General features: G+C 40.5%; 1 protein-coding gene across 1 annotated transcript in view; it reads left to right on the top strand.

The window, feature by feature from the left end:
• exoc2 (exocyst complex component 2) overlaps positions 1–8,852 on the top strand; it is a 302,692-nt gene that overhangs the window by 80,723 nt on the left and 213,117 nt on the right. The window lies entirely within an intron of this gene.

Raw genomic sequence — 8,852 nt, 5'->3', positions numbered from 1 at the left:
AACAGGTTTTAAAACTCCCAGAATAGCTGCATATTAAATCCTGACACGGCAACTGTGCATATCAATTTTTAGGGGTGAATATGCAAACAATAGCTAGTCCTCAACTAGCAGCATTGAAAATACACACCACAATATCTATTTAATGTTCTCCCAGGTCATTTATCCCATTGCTGTTTGTGGGACATTCCTGTGATAAAATTAGGGCTAACAATACTAAAGATGATCATTTAAAATGCTGCAAGTGTAGTGGGGGGAGGTGCATGGCAAGATTAGAGGATTAAGTAAGGATAGTAAAACAAAATGACCAGGAGATAAAATAGACATGTTATGGGGAGTGAGTAAGGGGTGATGGGATGTGAGGGATAGAGGGCCTAAAATGTAACCAAACTAGGACAAAGCCAGAGAGAACCGAGGCAGGCCTTTTAACCAGCCTGTCTTAGCACTTAGCCACCACTGTGACTGCCTTGATCTGCTTCTGAGGCGGCAGGTCCAACTCTACCCTGCCTGCGCCTCCTCAGAGCAAAAATAGCGCCTAGAGGGGCACTTTATACTGAGGCAGGTCTGCAGAATCCGGAAGTTTCCCGACTCGAGCAAGCCGCCTCGGTTGCGAGAACCCAGCCCAATGTCTTCGGTCTTCCGAATATTTGATTGCAGGAAATTTCTGTTTGTCTAACGCTGTCAAACTGCTGGTATAACATACAATGTAGAGACAGCAGAGAGGGTAAAGAAAGAGCTGGATGTCATCAAGACCACATAGAAACTGATGTTTTTAGATACTTTGGCTGGCGGGGGAGCATGTAGATGAGAAATAGCAAGATGCGTGGGAACACCACTGCCTGCAAGTTCTCCTCCAAGCCATGCACCATCTTGACTTAGAACTATATCATTCACTGTTCATTCACTGTTGCTGGGTCAAAATTCTGGAACTCCCTCCCTAACAACACTGTGGGTGTACCTACACCCCATGGACTGCAGCGGTTCAAGAAGGTGCTCACCACCACCTCTCGGGCAATAGTGATAGGCAATAAATGCTGGCCTAGCCAATGATGTCCACATCCCGTTAGAATTTAAAAAAAAACTTTGCCCCAGTTTTGTGGTTACATTTTAGGCCCTCAATCCTTCACACCCACTTCTCATGCCACCTCCATGCTGCATGACAACTCATGCCGCTCATACCCTCCATGCCCACCCATGGCCCTTTCACGCCCAAAAACAGAAGACTTTTGGAAAAGGATTATGTGAGTGAGCTTTTTTGCACACTCGCAGAGAAGTGTTGATATCTGAGGTTATAATTTATTTTTTCTGTGATCTCTTTTGTCAATGTCTCAATTTTTATTTCCACAAAGTTGAGGTGCTAAGTGCTGAAAGCTTCTGTTGTTGACATTTTAATGGCCTGTTTGACACTTCTATCGGGTTGCAGGAACGCCAGTTTTTTTTTTCAAAAAAATTCCAAATGTGCCTTTTTTCTAAGCATTTTGACATATGCAGTTGTCACTATAGGGTTCATTGGTTCTATACATAGTGTATGCTGGAAGGGCCAGGAATTGGTGTGGAGGGTACGAGAGGCCATTGGAGGTGGGTGGGGAGCATATGTTGGCATGGGGGCTATAAGGAGCCAAGTGGGTGGACTGGGGGGCATGGGGAAGACTTTTTGAAGTTACCTTGCAAAATGTTTTGAATCCAGACTATGGTTCACGACCCCTCTGAGACCCAGGAGCCATGAAGAAGCTGGCCCACCTCCACGAGAATTGCTGAGGAGTTTGTAGATGCCAACCCCAGCAATTGAGTCGGCCATGTTGAGATTGCAGAGCATGGGTTTGCAACTTACATCCTTATCCCACACCAGTGAAAATAGGGGTTTCGGGAAATGGGAGCGGGAATCCTGGAATCAAGTCCTGCTGATTTTAAACGGCTTTAGAGTCCTTCTGAATTTGTAAAAATCCAGCCCAGCCCATTGACTTCATTCTGGCTTCAAACTCCGCTGCCTAGTCAACAACTGCATTCTTTTATTGCCTCTAGTTTGGATTGTTCTCCTGCACTCCTAACCGGCCTGCCTCATTCTGCCCCCTGAGGTCATTCAAAGCCCTACTGCCCATGGCCCAACTTTCACCAAGTCCTGTTCACAAATTATTCCTGTGCTCACTGACTTATGTTGACTCCTAGTTAAGTAGTGCCTCGATTTGAAAATTCTTATCCTTGTTTTCAAGTCCCTTTGTGGCCTCGTCCCCTCCATATATCTGTAATCTCTTCCAATCCCACAATGTTATGTGCTCCTCCAATTCTTTCCTTTTCAGCATCTCCAATTTTAATTGCTCCACCATTGGTAGCTGTAGCTTCAGCACCTGGGCCCTAAAATCTGGAATTCCCTCCCTAAACCCTTAAGACACATCTTAAAAACTACCTCTTTGACCAAGATTTGCTCTAATATCTCCTTGTGTGGCTCAGTGTCATATTTTGTATTATAATCCTCCTGTGAAGCACCTTGAGATGTTTTATTCTGCTATGTAAATACAAGTTGTTTGTTGGTTTAATTTTGATGTTGGGTTACAATACCACAAAGTAGTTCTGATGTCGTCCTCTGATGTGTGCATTTAGGAGAAGTATACTTCATGACCGCTGGTCAAATGTTAAAATTACTTATGTTTGAAGATGACTTGGCAACTTGCAAAGGATTTAATCAGATTTTTTCTCACAAAACAAATTCTTCTGTCATTGCTCTGAAGAGCATGGCGTCTTTTCCCATATACCTCAAGTGCATCTTTCCCTTCTGCCAGTTAGTATTTTGCCATATTTCTTTGACTAAGTTGCACGCCAATGAATGCACTTTGGAAGTAAAACAGATGATGTATGTTTATTGTAGCAGTGGTCACACACAGCCTCTTTCCAGCCAAAAGCAAGCATATTCTCTCAAGACGTTGTCAGTTTCATTACAAATTGTAGGCTATGAACTTCAAAGATCACGATATAACAGTGATTGCAATTAATGCATTTAAAAGTCAGTGACTCACATTCGTTATGCACTGCTGCATAAAATGTTGGCTGGAGAAATTAGCCTGCAGGTTGAATTTTTACTGGTATTTCTGGCACTTTGTTAGTAAAGTGGTCTTTTTGATTTAAAAGTCAAAGGGAGCCTTAAATTTAACATGCTGATTCCATGCTTACTTACACCTTAACATTTTGTGAACCTTATCTTGGTTGATGGTTATCCAAAAGGTAATCTCAGGCTACTGCTAATAATTTACTGCTTCACTTTCAAGGTATTGTACTTTGTTCATCCATAACATATTTCGATTTAGTTTTGCTATATGTAACAATCACTGAAATTTTGTTTAAATATATACTTACTAAAATTACAATGCTGAGTTATCCATGGCAATTTTTTAATGGTGCAGTTTTTAAAATGTTATAAAAAATGAATTATCTGTGTTTTATATCAAATGGAATTAAATGTTAATGTTTCCTGTAAGGTCCTCAATTGTGAAACCCTGTTGAAAATGTTTACTATTCCAGGGTCTTGATTTGAATGTTCTCTATTTGTCAATGACCTTGTGAAAATATAATGGTGTTGTTTTCAAGAGTTGCAGCAGTGAAAATAGAACTTTGCAGTTGCTTTTCCAAAGGCAGCTGTATTAGCAGCAAAAATGCAGTTGCATCTTTCTTTTGGGGTTAAACGTATGTTGCAGATTTGAGTATTGCTGAAAAAAGACATTTTGTTGAAGCTTTCTGTCTTGCGCTCAGCAGGACAATCGCAATGTCAGGGGAAGCAACAACTTTAGACTGTATGAGAAGAGAGTGCTGATTGGTAGAGGCGCTGCCGTGGAAAATACACCAGCTAATTATGACTGACAGTTAACTGCCGAACGTTGTTTGAAATTTAAACCAGGCAGCTTGAGCCTGATAGGTCAAGGCATTGCCCTGAGGAAAGAACCAGCGAATGGCTATCACTTATTTTGCTTAGCTGAAACAGGCGCAGTGTGTGTACATGTTCTATCTGTCTGCCAAAACATGGCCCTGTGTATTAATATATGTAGCTTCTAGTACACGCAAATGTGCCACACAGTGAGCCCAACTGACAATCTTAAATTGATTGAGAGCATAATTTTTTAGCACACTGAGGATTATTTAGCAAATGTCCAATTGCAGAATCACATCTAATGTTGGACACTGTTTTGAGTTTTGCAAAGTTGGGTACGGTCTGTACCTTGGCCGTTGCGAACAGCGGAAGGGTCATGCTGTTTGATACAATCTGCCAATCTTTGGGACATACTGCCTACATACCTAGCATCACACTGGCACTGACATTCATATACCACATTACTCATTTGTGTAATAGGCAGAATGTCTTTTTGAGTTGACAGCAGTTGGTGGTGAATACCACTCGTGTTACTACTGCATAGTCGCAGTGTGAAACAGCTAGCTTCACCTGTTGCTCAACGTTTTGAGATATTTGGCCCTTCCAGGGTAATCTGAGGTAGACTGGACACTTTTCAGGTCCGTTCATGGGTTTGCGTGATATACAGCGGGAAATGATCTGATCAGGGTAGCCATTATCCCACAGGATGTCTTTGATGTGCCCTATTTCAGCATCAAGCTTGTATGGTGAGCAAATGGCTTGGGCCCTATTTAAGTGATTGCTGAAGAGGCCAATTTTATAGTGTGTGGAATTGTAAGAATCCCAGCATGTATATTGACTAGTGAAGATAGGCTTGTGATAGACTGTGATAGAGAACCGCCTGGCAGATTGCTCAACTAGAAGGTCAAGGAAAGGGAGCTCACTTAACTGCTCCATTTCAAAGGTGAATTTGAGCACAGGATGGAGCCCATTAAGACATGCAAGGAAATTATTACATGCAACTGTGGATTTAAATATAATAAACGTATCATCCACATATCGGAACTATGCGAGGGGTAGGAGGCTAGATGTCATTCCAACAAAGACACGTTTCTCATGGAATTGGCATTGTCAAGGCATTCAAATCAGAGTCCACAAAATGCCTTTTCTCAGCAATACTCAAGTTCTGTACTACCAAACAACTATTTATATTGCAGATTGTAGTTTATTGATCTCCCTTTCTCTTTGTTGCTGTCAAATGCCTTCAAGTCATTTACAGAGGGTGTCTGCTTACATAACAGAGCTGACAGAAAGTTGTTCAGCTTTGCTTGCCTGAGATCCAAAGCAAAGATGAGCCAAGTACTCATCAGAGCGTTTCTCTACACCAACAATGCTGCACTAACATTCCATACACAGCGACAAATGGACACACACTCTCACGTCTGTAAAGGGTTTGGTTTGACCGTCCGCATCAGGAAGACAAATGTCATGGTCCAGGATGTTGCCATACCGCCATCTATCAGCATTGACAATGTGACACTGGTGTTTATTGATAGCTTCACATATCTGGGCTCCGCAATCACCAACAATCTGTCACTTGATGCTGAAATCAACACATGCATTACAAAAGCTACAACTGTTATATCCAAGGTAAGTAAGAGAATGGAACAACAGCAACCTGACTGAGAACACCAAACTTAGACAAACAAGTCAGTACCCTCGGCACACTTCTCTGCCCTGGTGAGACCTGGACAACCTATGGTAGGCAGGAGAAAGGCTGAAAAATTTCCACTTTCGCTGTCTCAGACGTATCCTCAGCATCCTTGGCAGGATCAGGTCACCAAGTCAGAGGTCCTAGAATGTGCTAATTCCATCAGTGAACACTCATTTCTAAGCCAATGGCGTCTGAACTGGCTCAGCCACATTCATTAGATGGTTGACGGCCATATACCCAATGACCTTCTGTATGGTGAACTGACCACTGGCCACGACCTCCTGGATGTCCATACCTCTGCTGCAAGGGCACCTGCAAGTGAGATATGAAGATGATGGACATTAACGCTGAGAGACAGCCGCTGACAGCCATGACCTCTGGAGGCTGACTGTTCGGAACGGCATTGAAAGAGGCAAGCAAAAATGGAAAGTTCAGCCAGCCGAGAAAAGGCCCCAGAGAAAACAGAGGCCAGTGAACCGTGCCCCTTCTCAGTCCACTGTCTTCCTCTGCAGCAAATGTGACAGGGACTGCCATGCCAGAGTGGGGCTTCTGAGTCACATCAAGCGATGCTTAACATAGTTGACCACCATGGCGCAAACCATTGAAGACTGCCACTGAGAATGTATTGGTTGGTGTGCTATTCATGTAAAACCCAGTGTCACAATAAATAATGCAAAGTAAAGATAATTAGCGGTTATATTTTCATTGTGAGACACTTTCATGCCTCCAAGTTCAAAATTTCTTGCTCCAAAAAAGGCAAGATGTTATTTATCTGCATTTGTATTTTTAAAATTTCTACCACTTAAACTGATCTATCAACTTAAGTACCGCTTTAGTGTGAATATTCTTTGCAGATTATAGCAGATCCACATGTCAGGATTTCATAAACAGATGCAGTTTTGCACAGACTAATAGTAGGGTTTTATATTGTGATGTTGGCATGCGGTCTACACAGATCATTAACACAGATCAAACTTGCATACCAAAGTGGGTTTCAACATATAAAATATGTCGGGTCCCATCAAGCATGGTCTTCATCTATTGCAACATTTTTGATGCAGCATTTCATCATCTTCTGTTTATTATTTCATTATATTGGCAAAACAAAATTTGATATCACAGTGCCACCTTGTGGTGAATACTGTACGGTACTTTAATGTAAGGCTTTATGACTTTAATGTTGACCCAATTTGAATTGCAGCATGCTTTAGTGACAAGCAAAGTGTTTGCATTTTATTTAATCCATTGAAAACTACAATTTTAGCTTCAGCCTTTCAGCATTGTGAATTGAATTAAGAGTCAGATGGTCAATTCAAAAAAATATACTGGAACAGTTCAGCCTTATCTATTTTTCTTGTGCCATTTAGACTAGTGCGGCTACTCGAAAGACCTGAGTCTTGGGTGGTTGATTCTGTGCTGGAGAAAGTTTAACATGATGCAGTCAGAAATGAGGAATTGCATTTCCTTGCTACTTAAGTCCATTCTAGAGTCAAATGACAGTGGGTAACATAATGGAAAAGTGAACTCCAAGTGAACTTACATTTGTGAAAGTTTCTGGCGCTTGTGTCTTGTGTCAAGTTGATCTTTGTGGGCTAGAACACGTTATTAATGCATACCACTCTAGTTACCATCACTTTTATAAACCCTGCATTTGGATAGCTTGCTTTTTTTCCAACGGTTTTTGAAAAATCCCGTTGTAGGTCGCAAAATAGCTCAAATACATGGTCCGGGCGACAAGTTTAACCAGAACTATAGTTATAGATGCCGTGAGTGAAATTACAAAGCAGGCAGCTGTGCCAGAGCGAATGCAGACTTCTGAAGCCTTTAAACTTTTCTCCTGGATCTAAAAGCTGAGAAAACCTTCTGAAATGGAAGTACTCTGCTTTTTGGAATATAATTCAAGTGTTAACATATACATACTTTTTATTTTATATATAATATAAAAAAACTGTATTTTACAGAAAGGCCAAATACTGATGTTTTAAATGGTGAAAAACGATACTAGAGTATTTGAGTTCTGATTATATGCTTGCTTTCTTTGCTGTATTGCCTGTACACTATGAGCCAGGCTTTTTCCTTTCCTATCTTTATTGTGAATGTATTGATTTATTGATTTCACTTAAATATTAGTAATTTTTTTGTAAAATGTAATAAACAGTGTTGGTGGGCTAAGGACAAATAGTATTGCATCTGTGTGTGTTTGTTTCACAGCCTCAGTCCATAAATATATACTGTCGGCCTGGATGTTGTGTTAGATTATGGATTAAATCGAGCAGCAACTTTGGCCTTTGCACGTGCGCAGTTAAACATGGAGATCAGGAGGTTGCTTTCTGAGTTTGCGTGCTCCTCCATAAGCTGCACTGTAACAGTACCCCGCTGAGAGGCTTGGCATTCACTTACGTAGGTGGTTATGAATTTGCGTGACCACCACTAGATACCCAATAAACATGTCAGAAAAGTTAGGGCTTGTCTGTTCAAATCTAAATGAATTTTTAACGCAATGGTAAGACTTAATTCCTGCTAAGCAACCTCTCTAGTACTGAAAATTCACTTTTACTAGTATCAAGTCTCATTCCTTAAGATTTCAGTTATTTTGGAGATCTGAATTTTTCTTTACTTTTTTAACATGATTTTACATTGGATTAAATATTTTAACTTGCACTTCCGAGTTTAGACTCTGCATGTCCCAGTAAGGATGTTTCAGTCTGATCGATTAAGAGGACATACCCTGTTCACATGGATCCCAGATCCCTTGTAAAGGTTGCTGCACTGTTTTGGCTCTCTAATTAGTGAAAGTTGTAGTGCAAAAGTCCACAGCCTGCGGGCAAGTTTAATTATAATGAACAGCCAGCATATTTGTTCATTGCTAACGGCAAAATTCAGGCCCATATCTTTAAAATGTTGTTTAAGGAAACTATTGCAATTTAAACAAAAGGAAATTTAAGCTGAACAGAATTCCAGTTACACTGTGCAAAGTAACAGTCATGATTATTATCTAATTGCATTATTTACTGTGAAATACTTCAGTAGTGATTTTTTTCCCTTAAAATTGCACCAAAGTTCTGTGACTGCTTTAGATGAGAATTGTGACTGTGAAAAATAGCAACCCTATTCAAAATCAATTCTTTATGATTGCAAGGCATGTTTTGTAGGTGAAGAGACGATAACCTGTTAATTTAAATAGTTCATAAAATGTAATCTTAACTTGCCTGTTTTAGAAATATTGCAACTATAAATTTGCTCTTTTGTTGATTTAACAAGCCAACTTAGAATTCCTATAAATATTTAATATAATTCCTTTTGCAG

This window comes from Cetorhinus maximus, chromosome 3 (genome assembly GCF_964194155.1).
Source record: "Cetorhinus maximus chromosome 3, sCetMax3.hap1.1, whole genome shotgun sequence".
Taxonomy (NCBI): Eukaryota; Metazoa; Chordata; class Chondrichthyes; order Lamniformes; family Cetorhinidae; genus Cetorhinus; species Cetorhinus maximus.
This window is presented reverse-complemented; position numbering and strand designations above follow the sequence as displayed.